Genomic DNA, 19,297 nt, shown 5'->3' with positions numbered 1-19,297 from the left:
GAATTCTTCCTGTCACTGATGTCAGTTATCACTAGACGGCCACTAAATGTAAAGTAGCTCCTTTATAGGATGGAAAATATTAAGTTCATACAGTGCACGTACAAAGGCTTTGCATGCCAGATAATTATTACAATAGAAAAACAACAGTGATGGAGTCAGCAAGGGAACTACTCCTCCATGTCCCCTGACATCTGTTGAAGTCCCTTCTCGCTGTCCTTCTGCTCTTATTGTTCAGAGCATGTGAGCTCTCAGCCTGGCAGGCATGTTTGTAATTAACGTTTCCAACGTCATCCTGATGCTGGTTGCTGCGCCACAGAGAACATGTGTTCCCATGAAGATGGGCTGTCATGAGGACCACTCAAGGGTAGCACTGAACTTTCATCAGGCTACTGCATTATAAGCCAGTCTCTGTGCAGAATAATAAAAGCAAGCCTTGGTGGAGAAGTGGGTGAGCTGGGATTCTTAGGGTAAAAGGAGGTTTGAAGAGGGAAGGGCATCAGCCTGTCAGGGGGACCCACAAAGGGAGTTTACCAGGATTCTTAATGCTGTGAAAGTGAAATAACTACAAATATATGGTTATATAAAAGAGTGCTCATCTGCTGGGGAGTTCATTCCCCTGGGACAGGGTAAAAGGAGAGAAAGTGTTTATAGCCTTCCTTTTCAGTAGGCTTCATGAATATTGGCTGCTGCCTTTTTTTGGATGCCCATTACCAGAGACTTTTACAGCACCCACAGCTGCAAATGAGGTAATGGACACTGGAAATCAATCCGAAATTAAGTGCCCCAAACTAGCAGTCACCTAGCAATCAGGCATAAAAAGATAAATGCCTAACTGGGTCACACCAAGGTTCATATCTGGCCCTGGATTCTTCTCCAGCAGTGCCCAAAGGATGTGCTGATCAGGGAAAGCATGGGAGCCTGGCCCCTGTCTGCAGTCTGCTCCCTTGCACTCTCTTGCATCCACCACTCTTGTATTGGGGATCTAAGGAGGAGCACCCTTGCCTGTTCCTCGTACTGTTTGTTTATGGACCCGTTGTCCTTGCATTTGTCTAATCCCTTTTTGCACCTGCTGATACTGTCTGCCTGTGGCAGATGTTAGAGGTCATCACTGTGGCAACAAATTCCAGAAATTCACTACAGTCTCAGTAGAAATGTACCTTCTTCTGTAAATTTTAAATGATTCCCCACCAGTTTCAGTGAATGCCTCCCACATCTAATAATACTGAATTTAGTGAAAAACAGTTCTATGAGTACTTTACCTACAGTCTTCATAATTTTGTAAGTCTTGATCGTACTCCCTGTCAGACTTTTCCTTTTTAAGCTGAAGACCTGCAGCCTTTTCAGTCTGCCTTGGTAAAGCATCTCCTCTGTCCCCTCAATCATTGCAGTTGCCTGTCTGTGTACTTCTTCTGTTTCCACTTTGTCCTCCTTTAAATGCAGAAACCAGAAACATCCCCAGTACTTGGGAGGCCTGTAGGCTTTGTGGAGATTGAACTTGAAGATGGAACCAAAAGCCCTGCAGAATTTACCACACAGAAGAACCATCACAGCTGCCAGTTCGAATATTCACTGAGCACAGAGATGGAAATACATTTGTAAAACACTAAAATAATAACAGCAGTTCATAATATATTTGATATTTCATACTGTAAATATGAATGGCACAGTACAGAAAAACAGAGATAGGGTGGGTCGAAATAACATAGCACTACCTCACGCTTTCTGAACAAAGTGGTTTAACATGTGGTCCCAACCCTGCAGGCATTTCCATCTGTAGTGTTGCCAAGAACAATCACATGAATTTGCAGGGACTATTCATGGTAGTAAGCAGCATTGTTGCCTCTGAACCCACGATGCTTAGGTGTGTGCATACATAGGTGCATATATAGGTAAGGGCTTTTTTTTTTTTTAAGCCTTGTATTTTGCCAATGTAAATGTCAGTGCCTTAAAAAGGCAGAGTGAAGGTTGGCTTAATTGTGTGGAAAGACTGCAGGAATTTCCCCTTTGTGTACAAAATTGATAGCTAGACTGAGATAATGTTTTATGCAGTTTAAGATTAGGAATGGATCTGAAGGTCCCTAAACTTGACCATATGGGTAAGGATTTTTAAATCTGGTGATCCGTTTTGTAGTAAGAATTATTTTTGCCAGGCTTTGTGCCATTGTTCCCTGCAGATGGAGGGTTAACCCTGAAGGGGTGACTTCGTGTAGTAAGGACTATCCATTTTTTGGTATTGCCCACTGGAACAGTGAAGGAATATCCCATGCTCTTGCTGTATGATCAGCTTTGTATGAATTTTAACCCCTACATCCTCTGAATGTTGTTTGCATGCTTTGAACATGGTTAGTTGTGTCCTGGTTTTGGTAGATGATTTCTTAAAAGCCGTAGAGACCACCACTCTTGCCAGAGATCAGCAGTGGAGTTTTACCCTATTGACCTATGCTCCAAGGATATCCATGTTTTTATTGGAAGTTATAAATAATTGAGTGTATCAAGTTTGATTTACTAATTGGCAAGGAGAAAACTGAAAGAAGCATTACGCGTGAAAGGCATTGCATTACTTGTTGGCATTCTCAATCCTTTGTGTGTAGGGAGAAGTGACAGTATACATCAATATTTAGTTTGAATTTCAAAATTTTCCATCAAAGTAACAGGAGAAGTAATTTACAGTCAACGTTTCGTCCAGTAAACTTTGTCTTATGAATCTGATTTCCAGTGTTTTAAAAAGAGCAGCACACTTTCTAGGATAAATATGGTCTATTTTGGCACCTCTTTCATCCATTTTTCTGCCTTTTCCCACTTCATTATGAATGATAATCCATCCAAAAAGCTGCAATGGCTTTACGGTGCAGCTGCACTCCATGCATAAGCAGTTTGGCTGCCTTCCCAAAATGGCACATTTCAACCATGACTCTTATAAAAGCTGCTACGAAGGATTCTAACCATACTGATAGACTTGTGTTTGGACCAGCTTCATTATATTTTTAAGTCAGGTCATATTCAAGAATATTCCTGGCCCCTGGCTACACGGTACAGTAACACTCCGAAATTTCATCTCGTGGGACATCAGCTGTCATTTTTGAGTCATTGAGAAATGAGTCTGATGATATCTACCTAGTCCTTGGTGAACCATTTGCTCATAGGACCATCTGCCCCTTTAATAGAGTTGTTATTTCAGCATCACTTCAATTTCTGCAGCAGCTGCCCATTGATAGTAAGTCAGATGCGGGGATGTCACAGAGGAGAACAGCAGAGCCTGACTGCAGTGCTGTCGTTGCCTTCAGCTCGCTCTGCCAGTACATCATCTCCCCAATTAATGAAATCCTCGTTGCTCTCTCTGCCTGATCCACCCTTCAGATTTCTTCTTGAACCGTCTCCAGCCAGAGAGGCAAGTCATGCGGTAGCTCAGACCAGATGCCTTTTTCATGGCCTCCACTTGCAGTGAGCATCTTTCTGTGCCTGCTGAGATGTGTTTTTTAGCTTGGCTTGGCTAACTCAGATTAAAACATTGGCAAAGATACGGGAATTTACTGTTTCACAATGGATTAGCGTTCCTAAATTCTCTTTTTAGGCTTGAGCTTGAACTGATAATCTCTGTTTATTATTAGACTTGCCAGACATCTGCCTTTCCATTGTCCAAGTGAGCATCCTACAGAACCACTGCAAATCCCAGCTGTCTGGTTCGTAGCACCCCAACACTGTTGAGCCCCGCAGTGACTCCCACAGGGCATGAGGGACTGGCGCTAATGCTGTGTGCTTTGGGACACAGGCATCTTGTGGGCTGTTTAGCCCAAGTGAAAAACCCGGGTTTTTATAAACAGCCCCAGTGTGAGTGACTTTCAACAGTGCTTCTCTTACAGGTGTCCTCTGTTACCAGGCACAAACATGCCAAATGAGGCATTATGAAATAATGCGGTGTAGGAAGGGTCGTTCCAAGAGTTTGCCCGTTAGACTGAGATCTGGGAGGTGCAAATTAACTTTTCTGTCCTGCTACTGATTTTCTGCCTCCTACTTTATATTGGAGGCCTGTCTCAATTAACTTTAGATGATCTCTGTTTAGGCATCTGGTCTAAAAGTTATGTACCTAGTCTTGACTGTTTACCAAGGCTCTTTGTAGGTGGTGGAAAGATAGGCACCATCCTAAAATGTGTGCCTAAATTAGATAAGGTAAATAGCCTCCTGGCGGTGTGAATTTCTGTCTCTTGAGTCCAGAGAAATCCCAGATTATTAGTTTAGACTACATGCTTAACTTTGTGATGGCAGAAAGGAGCAGAAATGAATCCAGGGCTTGTAGTCTCTCTGTGACTCTTTTCGCAGGCTGTACAAATCATTAATGATTATCTGCTGTTCCGCAGGATGTTGTGGTTGGTAATGATGAAAATGCCCAGAGATTTTATAAGTAACTAAGTTATGCAGAAGGGAAACCTGTCCCCATGTAGGCAGAGATGACCCAAATGAAGTGACAGTGGCTTCTTTTGAGTGGGAAATAAAAAGAGAACCATTATTCTCTTCCCAAACAGCTAGCTTTATAAAATTTATAAAGTCAAAAGCATAAGCAGCTTTTGTGGCAATCTTGACTCCATTTTCTGCTCCCCTACAGTTGAAGTCTGTCACAGATTTCTGTATGTGTACCATCTGACCACAAATCCTGTGCCTCCACCCAAGTTTTGGGAGTAAATGAATTCCATCTCTTTTTTTTTTTCTTCTGTAGTTCTTTCCCTTCTCTGATTTGAGTGCTGTCTTTGAGGACCAAGAGGATAAATTACAACAGGGATGGTCTCTTGATTCTTTGATGGGTGACTTAGGTGCAGATGGACTCTAGCTACCATTTCCTTTGATTTCTCATCGTTTTTTCTCTGTTCCTCCCTACGGTCACATGGAGGGCTCTGAGGAGCTCTGTGCACATTGTTGGGTTGCTTTGCCCAGGACTTATGGCTGCTTTTTTGGTCTTTGGGTCATCTTCCAGGCACAAAAAGGGTAACAACTGCTTTTATGGTTGGAGCACTCGCTGTCTGTTAATAGAATAGATTGTTAGGCAAAAGTGCCACATGTATCCTACCATTTTGGGATCGTAATAATTCTTCTTGTGAGAGGATCTCACACCCCCATCTTCTGGGGTTTTGTGAAAAAGACACTGGTGTCTTTCTGTCTTTGGGAAGTGTGGTCAAGTTCATTGGGCTCAGCCATCAGGGAGCTGGGTGTCTCCCTGGTCAGAGCTGGCCATGTGAGCAGAGAGCGAGTCGCCACGCAGGACCCTGAGAGCTTGATGTGTCCTGCACAGTGGTGGGAGTCGTGAGGCTCTCAGGCTTCGCGTTTGGTCTCATTCAGCCCAGTGGGGCGATGATGAAGGCATACCACCAGGTGGTTTAGCTCAGTACCCACTGCTGAAAGGAGTATGAAGGCATTACAGCATTGCCTGACAGGTTTTGGCTATGTGTTTCATGCCACCTGACAACCTGGAAAGGCTTCAAGGAAGTTGCACTGTGTGATAAGACCTGTTTAGTCACAATTAGTTGGTTTTTCCTTCTAGATCAGATTCACGTTGGCTTAGCAGAAACTGACCCACCAGAGCCAGATGCTATATTCCCTCACACATCTGAGGCACTGTTTGAAAACAATTTCACTCGTCTGGAGAAAAACAGTCTGTCTCTTTTAGTCTGAGACCCGGTGTGGAATGATAAATGTTTTTTTTGCTTGCCCTATCCTGCTCTACTTCCATCACAAAAATTATTTTGTTAAAAATTTCCTGGTTGGTTGTAAAAGCAACCCAAGGACTCAGACTTGTGTATTTGCACAGCTCTAATCCCAGCAGGGCGTGACTCATGGGTAATAGGAACTGCTGGAAACGTTTTCCCACTCCTTTGTGTCTGCGCTAATTGAGGAAACTGGGGAATGAAGTTAAGACTTCAAGTGCTTTTCCACAGAAACCTGCTGCACTGGCTTTCAGTTGTGATACAAATATGTCACTTCCCACCAGGCAGTTTGCACGTTGTGCTATCCTTGATCCCCTTAGCACTACTGCCTTCCTCACCATGAATGGGAGATGGGACAGTTCTCATTTACTCCAAAGTACGTTCCTGGTGGCACATCTCTACCATGTGCTACGTGATGAGAAGGGAAGAGCGTTTTCCCTCGTAGGTGCACATTATGCTTGCGCTGCAAGAGCTGCCTTTAAAGGGGCTGACAGATGTTATGGCACTCACACAGCTGGGGTTGTTTTGAAGCTGCCTGTAGCGCATGTGAGACCACCTCCAGGTGTCTTACTGTTAGATGCTTTGCACTTCATCTTCCTCTAGAGAACTCCCCCTTGCAAAACAAAACCCCATGGCATGCAGGGTAAGTAGGCAATCTGTGTTGAAGAAAGCCCTATGTTTTTTAACTCATTCCCCTTTGCATCTCACTTACAGACACACACTAATGTACGTTATTAAGGGACACCTTAGACTCCCTTATTCATTAAAATTGTAGATTATGACCTGGTCTGATCTCAGACAGCGTACCCGTACCACAACTACATTTATCTGTTTCACTGTATTTTGTTATAACAGCACTGGGTCTTTCTTTATCTGGGGTGGGGAGCTGGTGAATGTGAACTCTGAGCCCTGAGATTTCCTCCTGTTTCTCTGACTGAATGCTCACAGGATCTCGCATTTTGGCATCTGGCCACAGATTGAAACCCTCTGTGGCCCACCATGACCCTGTGACTGCATAAATCAGCCCTAGAATTTGGCTTCTGATCTTCATTTTTTGTTTTATTGTTTATTGTATTCCTAATGCAGTGATGTGTAAGGAGACAAGATTTTTCTGAAAGAGGATTTAGGTCAAGCTGAAAGAAATTGCTATTTAAATGTCATTGATTTTGCTTTATATAACTAGGACTTTTTTTTTTTAGTCCCTCTTTAAATATTTAGTGACACTTTTTCCCTCCTTAACTCAAGGGTCAGTGTCTCGTATTGGCCGATTGTGTGGGTTCCCTTGCCAGCATACAGAGGTTGCCAATTGTTTCTTTTCATCTTACCAGGCTTGGCTTTCCACCATGTCTCTAAGCAGTGCTTGAGTATCGTATCCAGATGATGGTCCAGCTCCCCGCAGCTAGACAGTACTCACTGACTTCCTCTAACAAACTCTGCTGGCTGGGATACTCTTAAGCCGTTCTTGCGTTTCTCAAGGTGGGTCAGGGAAAGGCCGTGTGCTAGCATACGTTTTCTGTTTCCTGCTTACATAGCTTATCTCTTCTCTGCTCGGCACCTTGTGTATGGACCAGCACCTCTGCAATCTGAATCTAAATCCCTTCCCAGTCAGAACGACTGCATTTTGTAGACGCAAGTGTAACATCAGCCCCTTCCCCCTTTTTTTCTTTTGTGCTGAGATGTCCACTTTATCATCATGGCACACCATGTTTGTAATATGTTTTACCTGCAAAGGCATGCGTTACTGAACAGTCATAGTTTTTAAGTCATGGGCAGTTTTGATACATCCTTGAGCTGAATTCAAACAGTTCTGTGAAAAGCAGAACTAATGAAACCTGATTTTCACTTTTTTTTTCCTATGTACATGTAAAAAAGTCATCAGGAGTCAGATGGTCAAATATATTGGCCTACAAACAAATGTACACAAAGTGTGATCCCATGAGCTTTGTTTCCTTATGAAATTAGCCTAAAAATGATTCTGTGGCCAGTCCCACCGTACCCTATCTTAGAAAAAAATATGGAGAATTGAACCTCTGGAGTTTTCTCATGGTCAAGCTAGTTTGCAGGTTGTTTGCAAGCTGTTAAGAAATGGGAGCTTCATCCCCTCTCCTATGCTATTCTGTTAGTTTCTTTAGTCTCTGATTCATATCTTCACTGGCTAAACCTTAAGGATTTGAATGAATTAAACTTTATTAAAAAATCTGGCATATAACTCAATAATAGATTCAGAAATACTTTATCCCAAATGTTCCTAACAGGAGTAGTAAGTTTAAAAAACCAAACAAACAACAAACACAACACCACCACTACCTCACCCCAACAAAACAAACAAACAAAAAACCCCAAAAAACTGTTATACCAGATACAGGGAAGTGAACTTTACAGTAAGTTGAAACCATTTCTAGGATGAAGCATTGCAGTTGTAGACACGTGCAGGCACAGGTTCAAGATGCTGCATCCCGTCTCCAGTTGCAACTATAGAGGTGGAATACAGCTTCAGTGGAGCTGGCCAACTTCACTGTTTCTAATGCTCCAACATGAAAAATGGCCCAGTGTAATGATTTATTATAAGAGATTTGGGTTTCACATGGTTAAAACATGCCCAGAAGCCCAGCATTATCAGTGATATTTAATTGTATGCTATGATAAAAACATTGATAGCATCTGGCTTCCAAGACAGACCAGTGTTTGATGAAGCACCTTCTTGTGGTGGTCAAGGCATAGGTGTTCTTCAGGGGTGCCTGCCAATGCACTTCTCTGGCCCTTTCAGAGGCATTCAGGTGACAGAGAGACAGCTGCAGGCTTTCTGTGCTCTGCTCACTAATGCCGGGGAAAAGCTTTGTAGAAAGCTTTCTACACTCACGAACATTTGTATGCACCAAAGTGGTGAGTGAAAAAGGCTTTAGCCTGCCTCAACTGGCTGCACAGAAGCCGTGCGCAGCCAAAATTCGTGTGTGTATGTGTCAGACTTTCTCCTTGTTGTCACTACGTTTTGATCCCACTGTGAAGTGACAGTGGAGAGGAGCAAATGAGGACAAGCAGTTTTTGCGGAGAGAAGTGGAGTCTTAGAAGAAGCTGTGGGTGATTTTGTGTGGAAAATTAAATTAAGCCCTAGTGAGGCAACTGGAGCAGGGTCTTGCCCAAGGAGGGAGAAGCCAGCCCCTCCTGCTCCCCTGCCCCTTGATGCTGGGACTCATTTTCTCCCCGAGGACATTTTGAGTGTGTTATGCAGAGGTGGTCTCCCTTATGAGCATCAGTGGAAATGTCAGATAAGTTACAGTGGTTGATTGTGACAAGTGAATAGCCACAGACTGGATAGGCACTGCCCAGCCTCTCTTTGCTAAAACTGCCCGATCCTATTGAACTGTTTTGTAGGGAGACAAAGCCCAGTGCTGAAGACAGGACTTAATTGCGTAATTCCTTTGGGGGAAATAAAAAGTGCTTCCAATGCAGATCCAGTCCCCTAAAGGGACTGCAGATTAATGGCTGAGAAGTCTTAGCTGAACTCAATCAGTAGGAAGTCGTCTCTGGTCATTCAGGGAGACAGTCAAAGTCGGTTCCATTTTAATTGGATATGGTATTCCTCTTCCCTTCCTTTCCTAACCAGCATCAGGGGTTCCTGCAGTTGCAGACTGGCTGTGATGTTGTGTTGGTGTTTTGTGGCTGACACAGATATCTGGCACTCAGACCCGAGTGTCAGCCTGTGTGGAAACATTCCTGCAGTGAAGCTGTGCCAGGCTGCCTGTGCCTGACCCACTAACGTGATCACCCTTTTTTAACGTGGGTGTACCCCATGCTCCTTGTGCTGCTATATGCCAAGGTCTCTTCCAGCCAGTTATGGCAACTGGGAGTAAATTTGTGTCCTGCGGAGGCGCTTCAGGGAAGGGTGTTGGAAGATGGCCAGATGCCTTTGCTGTTCTGGCTCTGGGGACAGTGGAGCTGAGACTCTAACCAATGTCACCAGCCATATGTCCCACCACCTGCTTCCACACCTGAGTGAAAAGGTTTTTCTTGATGGAGGGGGAGGGGGCTGAGATTAGGTACCTCCATTGCATACTGTAAGGAGTTTTATAGCTGCCCCCTTGGACAATCAAAGGGATGCTCTACACTCTGAAGTTCTGACATCCTCCTGGGAGTAGTGGATCGCACTCAGTTACTACCTATTAGGTACCTGATCAGAAGGCTTTTTCTGTCGTACTTCTGGGGAGCACAAATTGCAGTGCCTCCACCTGTGCACAAGAGCATCTCTGTATAAAGCTGGCCGGGGGTGAGCAGGACACAGTCCTTGCAGAGATCTCTTCTGTAACCATAGACAATAAAAAAATGATTTTTTGTAAGTGCATTTGGGATATATTGAGGCAGGAGCCACCAATATTGTCTGGTATATTCACAATAGAGAAAGCAGCAACATTCTTCTTAGATACTATTTGGGCTGGAGAGAATAAACCGGTTACATCTAGCAAGTAGAAAAGAAACCTGAAAGATACTGCGTTTTCATACAGTTAGATGGGGAGAACTGGACAGCAGAGCTCTGTGTGCTTCATTTCTGCAGCCACCCTCTCCCCTCTAAATGGGATTCCCTCCAAAAACCCAGTGCTTGTCAGAACCGCATAAACAAGTGAATAAAAATCATGTAACTTTAAAATTTTGCTAAGCCCAGGTAGCAACAATGTGGCTGTTTACACATCTGCATGGGAGTAGTCATTAATCGGACTGTGCATGAGGTTCATTTGTTTCCTCCTCGGAAGGGCTGTTTTCACACTAATAATTGCTTCCATATGAGAGCTGAGGTGCACTGCTCTGTCCTTGTCACTGGGAAAGGATGTGCTGGAAAGCTAAGCCTGTGGTAGATAGTTGCTGCGAATGATGGGTCTTGCTTGCCTCCTTTTAGCTTTTTTCAGTGATTAGTGAAAGTGTCGGAGGCTTTTTGGAAGAAAAAAAATCCTGCTTAAGTTACAGATTGTATTAAATTAAACTTTTCCTCTCCTCCAGTAGATCTTTTCTTCATTTTCTGTATTCTCTGTAATATTGTCACCTTTTTCCTGGCTTTGTACAACAACGCCAGAAGTCAGAGAACCGGCTTCTTTCTTGCCTTCTTCCCTTCTCTGAAATTGATGTTTCGTTGCTTACCCTCAAATCTTCCTGGGCAACTGACTCAACTAGGGACCAGATGTGGATGAATGAAGACATGTTGCAGCCTGATATTTCATCCGGATGCGTTCGTTGCTTGTTGTGCTTTGGAGAGTTATTTGCATGGCAACGAAAACTCTTCAGTAGGGCAGTGAACACGCACACTGGGAATGTTTGCTTTCTGTAAATGAAGGGATGCATTAGAGTCTTTTCTGAAATAGAGGCAGAAGAGCTAGAGATGAGCTAGAATTGGCATCGCTTCCCCTCAGCAGAATATTGTGACCAGGTGACCAGATTTCTGTGTTTTGTCAATTCTCACTGTGGAAGGGACAATTTTAGATAAGCCAAACCAACGATGACAACAACAGAAGCTCTGAACCATACAGTTAGAGAACAAAATATTCTCTGTAGACTTAGGAGGGCCAGTTTTGTTGAGAACAAACAACACAGATTTTTCCCAAAGGATAGCCCAACTGGATGTGACTCAGAAGGGAACCATCTAAATTTCTGTGAAGCCCAGCTTCTTTTCGGTGTCACAGAGCCAACTGAAACCTGCTGTATTGTAAAAACACTGGCACCAGCACAGGCGTGTGCTTTGTTCATCCTCGAGTATTGTAGTGTTAAAAATAGTTTCATTAAAGGGGAGCCACACCTATAGCATAACATTAAAGTTAAGGCTTGTCCAAGCTAAAGAAATTTGCATTGCTGTGATGACATCCTACAGAATTGGAAAACTCCTCTGTTAAATGTGCTGCTGTAGTGCAAAACGGAGCTTGCAGCAGAGAGGCTGTTCCAGCGTGTTGCCACATTTTATGTCCTGTCAGGCCTCAAGGACAAATACAAGCTGCACAAGCTGCACAGTTTAAAAAAGGCATTTTTGAAATTAAACACATTTGTAGTGAACAAAAGCTCATTTAAGGAATCTAAATATCCAGGCAGCATACAAAATGCATGCAGTATTTTTGCAGCACATGTAAGAAATCCGTAGAGATCAAGCAGGCTGTCGTCTCCTGGTACTCTGAGCTTCTGGAGATGTGAGCAGCTTGCTACAGACTCTGCTTAGCACCCCCCGACAGGACAGTTTCTGTTCAGATCCACCAAGTCATGTCTCTTCCAAGATAGCAGTGCAGACGATGCAAGCAGCACTCAATACACAGATAGTACTGTGCAAAGGTATGCTGCCTGTATTTTCCTGTGGCAGAGGATCATCCATCTATTGTATCCGACCTTGCCCATATGTTCTCAGATCACTTTTAAGAAAATGGGAGACCTATGTGCAGATACTTCCTCAAAGTAGGAGAGGGAAGGAACGCGTACGTACTGTTTTGTGTTGACGTGCCCTTGGAAGGTAAGGACGCATTCAGTAAAACAGCTCAGGTGTCCATGTCCTGGAAAACTAACTTTTGACTTGTTTGGGTGCTTCCCTTGACTTCTGCCTCAGGGGCAAAGCCAGCTATTGTAATGTCCCTGACAGAAACACATAGGTTTGTGGGGCAATGCAGTGTTTGCTAGGACATGCTCACTGCTGCAATAGAAACACCTCTTCAGTGCATGCTACTACTTGTAAAAAAGTTTGCTCGTAGGCTGATAAACCTGGGAAACCAAAGTGCTCGTGGTCAGGACAGCCTGTGTGGTGCAGGGTACAGCAGCGTCAGCATCCAGCATGTGCCTTCAGCCTGAGGCCAGCTGCTGGGTGCGGCTTTTGCCCCAGCCATCCTGCTGGGAGGGCCCTGAGGGGGGGTCACTGGTCTTGTCAAGAGTGGTTTTGTTGACAGTGATGCTACGTGACTGGTATCTGGAGGCAGGGCGAGCCTCTCATTTCACCTAGGCCACCATGCTTTTGGCAGGCGTAACAATGCGCAGTCCGCCATTACTGAGCTGAATTTGGGCTTAGATGGGAAATTCATTACTGTAGCGGTTCCCCTGAGCAGCTGAGCACCCTGCAGCGCTGTGTTCGGACCAGATTTTCCTCATGAGAAAACTGCAAATAGTTGTTTTGGCATCTCCCTCTTCATGCACTGAGTCACGGGGGTGAGCTTCTGCCGGCAGCGAGTTGCCTTCGGAGAAGTAGGCCTCTCCTGAGTTTGGCACTCTGTTTGTTTCTAGTTAGGTGGGGTAAATATTAACCCTTAGCTGGAAACAGAAGAATAAAAGGTACATTGCAAATAATCTCTTGCACCCAGTGCCTAGCCCTCCGGGGGGCTTGCATGACTGACTGGCGTCTCTCCACGTGGGCCTGTTGCTGCTAATGGCTGTAACCACGGCCAGGTGGTGTTTCTGCCACATTTTTAGGGAGTTTTTGTTTCGGGACCCTCCCCACTTCTCTCTCTTTTCCTGTACACCAGCCTGTAGCCAGGGATGAATCTAGCCTAAAGCTGCCATTTCCCCCTGCCTGCATGGCATCCACAGTTAAGTGTGTGAAGGCAGGAGAGCAAGAGCCTGGTGGTTTTGCTACACGCAAAATCTCTGGGAAATCTCTGCTCTTAGGCAGTTAGACCAACACTCCTACTGCTGAGGTTTGGTCTTTCACTGCCAGCTAAACAGCAATGGCTTTTAACACAGAAAGTTGAGATATTCCAACAATCTGCTAAGTGCAGATATGGCTTTTTTAAAAGAAAAGTGGAAATGATGGCAAAATTGGATGGAAAAGCTGAAAGGGTGGCAGAATTGCTGCAGGTGCAGAAAGGTTACTAGGGGAGGAAGAGGTTAGATATGATTGCTGCTTTTGCCACTTTCACAATATCTGTACCAGGAGAAATCATCAAACTTCTTGACTCCTCTTTCCTCTGTCTTTGCAATGGGAGGATGGTACCTGCTTGGCTTCGTCAAGTGCTTTGATATCCATGAGTGAACTGTGGTCTATAACTGATCTGTGGCTGCTTTCAATAATACTGTGGTTACCTGTTGGTTATCCTTGTTCCTGCAAAGGGGTAATCTGACTCCCAGTTTCTTCTGTGGCAGGCGCAGGTACAAACTCATAGTTAAGGTGGAAGTAGGTGATGACACCGAAAGGTCAAAAAGCTCAGCTCCGACGCGTCCTAGGGAGCTTTCTGTTTGGCATATGGGGATTCCCAGCTCGAGTTTAAATAGGCTGGAGTCATGAATTAAAGGGAAAATAAGAGGGTGGTTTTAATAAATTTCCCCCATTCCTAAGCAGCAACAAGCGTATGAATTTGGAATCAGCCCGTTGACACACAAGACCCGAGTGGCACCCTTGTGTGACTGGCCAAGAGGGGTCCTCTCTGATGGCCCAGGAGCTTGTGATCCTCGGCTGGAGTGCAGAGCAAAGCTGTTGTCTAAATCCACCCACACGCAGTCACATTCGGGTTTCTAACCGGAAAATTCATCCAGACTGAAGCACATTGCAAACAATACAGACCTCCCAAGGAACTGTCTGTTTGACCTGCGTGGAAATTAGTCCTGGTGAAAGATGTGGGACGTGATATTTTACATACAGAGTTGCAGTGGTGTGGCTTCTAATGTGGCTGGTTACACTGGAGTAAAGATGACTTATAGAAATGAGCCAAACCACTATAAAGTACTTTTTATCAGTAAAACCATGTGTGTGCTTGGGGGTGGGGATGGTATGTTTTTTAATGCATCATTATGAAATAATAATTAACTGTGTGTAGACATGGCCTAAAAAAATGAAGAATCCCAGGCTAGCTTTCTGTCTGTACTTACTGAAATGTCTTTTGGGTTATTAAAACCCTGGGCTATATTAAATTATTTTAAAGATACAAGCTTGTTGTTATGAAGCTACTTGAGATATTGTACAATGTGACTGCAGAGCTATGCAAATTGGAGTAATTTCCATTTGACATATGCACTGTAATTATTGAAAGCTTTTTTCCAAATTTATTTTTTATGTCTGCTGTAGTTAATTCACAATCTCCTTTTAACATTGGCAATTATAATTATTTGCCAAGAGCAAATCCTTGCTAACAAAAATCCAGTTTTCTTTAGCCTGAAGCTTTTCTTTTGATTTCATGATGAGCTACTGTTAATCAGAGGCACCAGCGCTGGCCTCTGAGCATCCAGCAGGGCAGAAAAACACTGCAGTCAGAAAAAGAAATGCAATTTAATTAGCCTAAGCTTCTTTCTAGCATCCCAACTCTGGGCCTCCTGAGTTGCCGTGTTTGAGTGGAGAGGTGCTCTGTGAGAAGATCAATCAGAGTTAGCATCTCAATGGGACTTACAGTGAAAACTAACTGTGCCCGCTGTGAGATTTCTCCTTGCGAGTTCTTGCTCATTCTTCTTCTGTAGGGGCTACAGGTAGAAAATAGCATGTATTTGGGGAAAATAGTGTTATTAGGTTGAAAAAATCTTTCTAGGGCTGTTTTGCATAGGAATCTGAGCTAAATCTGTGACTGAAAAATGCAGTAGTTGAAGGGCTTTAGGCTTCTAGCTGCATACTGTCATTCAGAAATAAAGCGATTCTTATTCACTTGAAAATGCCTCATCCTCTCTGCCCTCCTTTTTCCTTAGAGATCAGTGTGTTATGCAGCTTCTGAAAGGAAATGTAAGTGCAAGTGCTTTCTAAGAATTGCTGACCTACTTTACAGGTATTTTATTCTTCATTGAACCAGATAGGTACCTGCAAGAGTGTAGGTGGATAAAAATTACATTTCTTTCACCCACCGCGGCACAGGTCAAGTGCAGGAGAGCTCTCCCTTTAAGTTTCTACCCCTGGAATATTACTTCAAATTCTCCTGGGGCTTTAGAGGGACGAGGTCCGAACAGAGCCTTGCAGCAAGCTCAGAGCAACATAAGGTACAGCAACCTGGGCTGCACTTCTCTTGTAGCAGAAGGTTGGTCTGAAGGTGGCACAGTGAGAGGAACTACCCACGTTGATCTGTTTTTCCAGTCCAGGTATCCAGCATGTACATGGTAAAACAAAGCCTGTTGCGAATAGGGGCTTGTTTTCCATTGTGTGCTTGTGGAGCATCTAGCACAAGAGGGTTCTGGGATTACAATACAAATGCATCAAAACCAGGCATTGAGGTTGATGAAGAACACATCAAGTTGGGCTACCATAATTGACTAGATCCAGCGTACTGAACATGTGGAAACGTTCCAGTGTTGACGTGTTTTCTGGCAGATTTTCAGTGGCAGGGGAGAGTTCCCAGTCTCCATTAGAGCAAGCCGTGGAAAAGCATAGTGAAATATGGCTTCAGCTGCTACTGTAGTATAGCTGTGTCTTGTCCAGTGCACACTTAGCCAGTGTGAGCGTGAATGGCATTTTCCAAGAAACCCTTTCGGGAGGATTAGTCTGTGGATTGACTGCAGACAGGGCAATCTGGCATCCAGGCAGATTGCACCCGATGAGTTATTGCAATCTGAGTCAGCTGGTTGGGCTGCTGCTGAGTCCTTGGCTCTTGTGTAAGCTCTGCAGTCTGGGGAGTAATTAATCAAGCATCCATTTTTCTTATGGACCCAGGGTTGGAGCCAGGGAAGCACAATGTCAGCGTCTCACATAGTTAGAATTGCTGATTCACTTTGATCCATCCTCACTGCTGCTTTTCAGAATGGGTTTATGGCTCCTCTTTAGCGGCACTTAGCTCGCTCTGACAGGAATAGAATATTAACTGGGAAAGCATACCAATTTGAGGGCTACTACCTTTTTTGAGGGGACTTCAAATTTATTTAGAAGTTTCTCAGAGAACCTGAGAATTAGGAAGTAGTGTTGGCTGAAAAGTTAATGCAAGTGCAGTTAGTTTAAACCACAGCTTGCTTGTCATCTGTTCATTGTCGTTCCATTGACTGTGTTGCTTGAAGAGCCAAACCAATGGCCGGTGTGACTGCTTTCATTAATGGGATTAGAGCTGAGGTAAATTTGACCTGAAGCTTGCTAAGGCATGATGCCAACTCCCCTGAAAACTCCATTATCAAAATTCTCATTGACTTCAAAATGGGAGTGGGCCTGGACTGAAGGAAGCAGACCCAGTAGTGGCTAGGGTAGAGCTGTGCTACTCAACGTTGATGCAGAGAGGCGGGGTCTTCTATGAGCATGTATTTTGGCTTGATAGTGTCCCAACAAAGGGTTTTCATTACAACCAGCATTTTAATTAAACTGTCTTGATTTTTTTTTTATGTGAGCCAAGCTAAATTATTTTCTTCACCTGTGTGTTCTGCGGTCCTGATCCTTGCTGTTCTTGGCAAGACATAAAAACCACCACTGGTGTGAGCAGAGGACTTAGACTGTGAAGTGGAAATGAGGAGCCATGAAGAATCAACCCATGGTCTCATCCATAAATAGTCTTAGGCAAACTTTGATGACCTAGACAGGTGGAAAAATACTGTCTCTCAGACTGACTGTTGTGTATATGCTTTTGTAGTCTCCCAGATCCTAGTGAAACGGCACACCAGAAACAAGCAGATAGAAGAGGCACCCTTGAGCCCCTTGGATGAAGTTGGGAGGTTGGTCCAGCTGACCTGTTTAATCTTGACACCTCTTGCTTCCCAGTTTTTCTCTTCCTCTCTGCTGCAGCCTTTCTTGAGAGTGGAGCAGTTGTGCCAGCCTCTCCAGTCCTGCTGCTGATGCCAGTCAGCGAGCAGAAAGGGGACCTGCTGGCACGATGAGTATGAAACCACCGAGAGAACGTTCTCCTCCCCGAGACACATTGTGCAACCTGGCGTTCATCCATCCCTGCTTAACTTCACATTGCTCTGGAAAATCTGATTCCACCGCTAGGCACAGTCTCCTGGGCTCTAGTAGGGTTTGCCCAATAGTTATAAACCGGCATTTCCAATTTCTGCAGTTGTATATAAGACCTGATTTATGGTGTGAGCATGTACATGCAGATGCACATAGGGACACACAGGGTGTGCATACACTCACTATCAAATGAAAGAAATGTCACTGTTCACCTCCACCTGCCATGTACTTGTATTTAGGTATGTGAAAGGGACTCTCTCTCACGTTCCTTTCTCTGCATGTGTGCGCATCTGTATGTGTTCATATACTGAAGTCAAAAGCATGTGTGTGGGGTGCAGTTTTCAAATGCATCCAGTTACATTAGTGCATCCCAGTCCATAGTTGGGTGCTTTGGTGTCCGTAGTCAGTACAGTATTTGGGAAGGTGAGTAATGATTTTAGAAATTATTTTAACCACTCGAATCAGAAAATTAGGTCAAATGCATGCACCATTCATCCAGCACTGCAGGGCTAACACACATTTTCTTCGGCACAGAGATCCTTCAAACTTCACTGGGCAGGAGAAGAAGTAGAAATACTCCAGCTGAAAACACTGCAGAGAAATAAGGTTAGGAAAAATGCTTGGAGCAGAGTCTGGGTTAAGTAGGTAACGAAGCTGATGCTTCATATAATCATCACGTAGAAAGGATCATACTAGTAACTGCAGTGCATCTCACACAAACAGGATCACTGAACGTTTACTGAAGAAAAGCAATCCTGAAATATAAAGCGCAGGGAGGGTACAGCAGGGTTTGCTGCTCTGCACGGTGATGCCGTGTGAGATACAGATAGGGATCTGACACTGCAGCTTGTAGGGTTGTTTTGTTTTGTTTTTAAGACTTGGATTTCCTGTCGCTTTCCCTGTCACTTGGCTGGTGAGATGTAATTTTTCAATGTTCATAAAGCTTCATGAATCCTGTACAAATCTGCTAAAATAATGGCTACATTAATTACTTACCGGCATTAGTCTGATGTTTATCTTTTGTCAGTTTTTTATTTAGTACCCGATTACAACTTGCTAGTTTTAATGAGAGTAGAAAGGGTAGGCAAGAGAAACATGAAGAAAATTAACTCTAATTATTAGCCATAAATTTATCTGACTCAGTAAGCGTAAACAATTCTGTGATGGAAAGGCAAGCTGAAAGAAAATTGAACTGCCTGATTTCCTAATCCTCCCAAAGCCTTTACAACAGCTGGGCATTTAGTTGTTGTCAGCTAACACAAAAAGAAACATGTTTAAATACAGATAATAATGTCTCAGGAGAATAGAGATCGACCACAGGCTGTGATTGCCCTGTGATTTCATTACTGTGGAAAAGAAAGGTATTATAATATACTGGACTGATGGTGTGCATTTTGCTTTAGGAGTTGAATAAGAGGGATTGAGAGTAATTGGAACAAATAAAGGACCAAATACAGATATTTTCGCTGAATTTTTTTATTTAGTTGTAAAACAATTAAAATCCCATTGAAATTAATGAGTGTTTGCTTGAATAGGGTCTAAGTAGAATGGTTTTCTTTTCTCAGTTTATCTGAGTACATAGATTTTTTTTTTTTTTTTCCTCTTGCACGGGGAAGTACTCAGCAGGGATGTGACCCCACAGTGTTGATGGGGATTTGAAAATATAAAAATTGAACAGAAAATTGGGAAAGCCAGCCTGGTTTGTCCCATATACTTTTCCCCAAGCACATATGAGAGCATGGAAGGCATCCAAGTAGGGCTCAGGGAATATAAGCCTGAGCATGTTTCAGATGCCTGAACAGATAATCTCAAGCTGGGA

General features: G+C 43.8%; 1 protein-coding gene across 2 annotated transcripts in view; it reads left to right on the top strand.

Annotated features, from left to right (window-relative positions):
* The window catches only part of GFOD1 (Gfo/Idh/MocA-like oxidoreductase domain containing 1), a 75,830-nt gene that overhangs the window by 38,904 nt on the left and 17,629 nt on the right, over positions 1 to 19,297 (top strand). The window contains exon 1 of one of the 2 annotated variants that reach the window (XM_076330559.1): positions 7,154 to 7,169. The exons of the other annotated variant lie outside the window; for it this stretch is intronic. The gene's annotated coding sequence lies outside the window, so the exon portion shown is untranslated. Of the gene's footprint in view, positions 1 to 7,153; positions 7,170 to 19,297 lie in introns of those variants that run through there. 2 annotated transcript variants of the gene reach the window in all.

This window comes from Aptenodytes patagonicus, chromosome 2, assembly GCF_965638725.1.
Source record: "Aptenodytes patagonicus chromosome 2, bAptPat1.pri.cur, whole genome shotgun sequence".
Lineage (NCBI taxonomy): Eukaryota > Metazoa > Chordata > Aves > Sphenisciformes > Spheniscidae > Aptenodytes > Aptenodytes patagonicus.
Note: the sequence above shows the minus strand (reverse complement) of the source record. Positions and strands in the feature narration are given on the sequence as shown.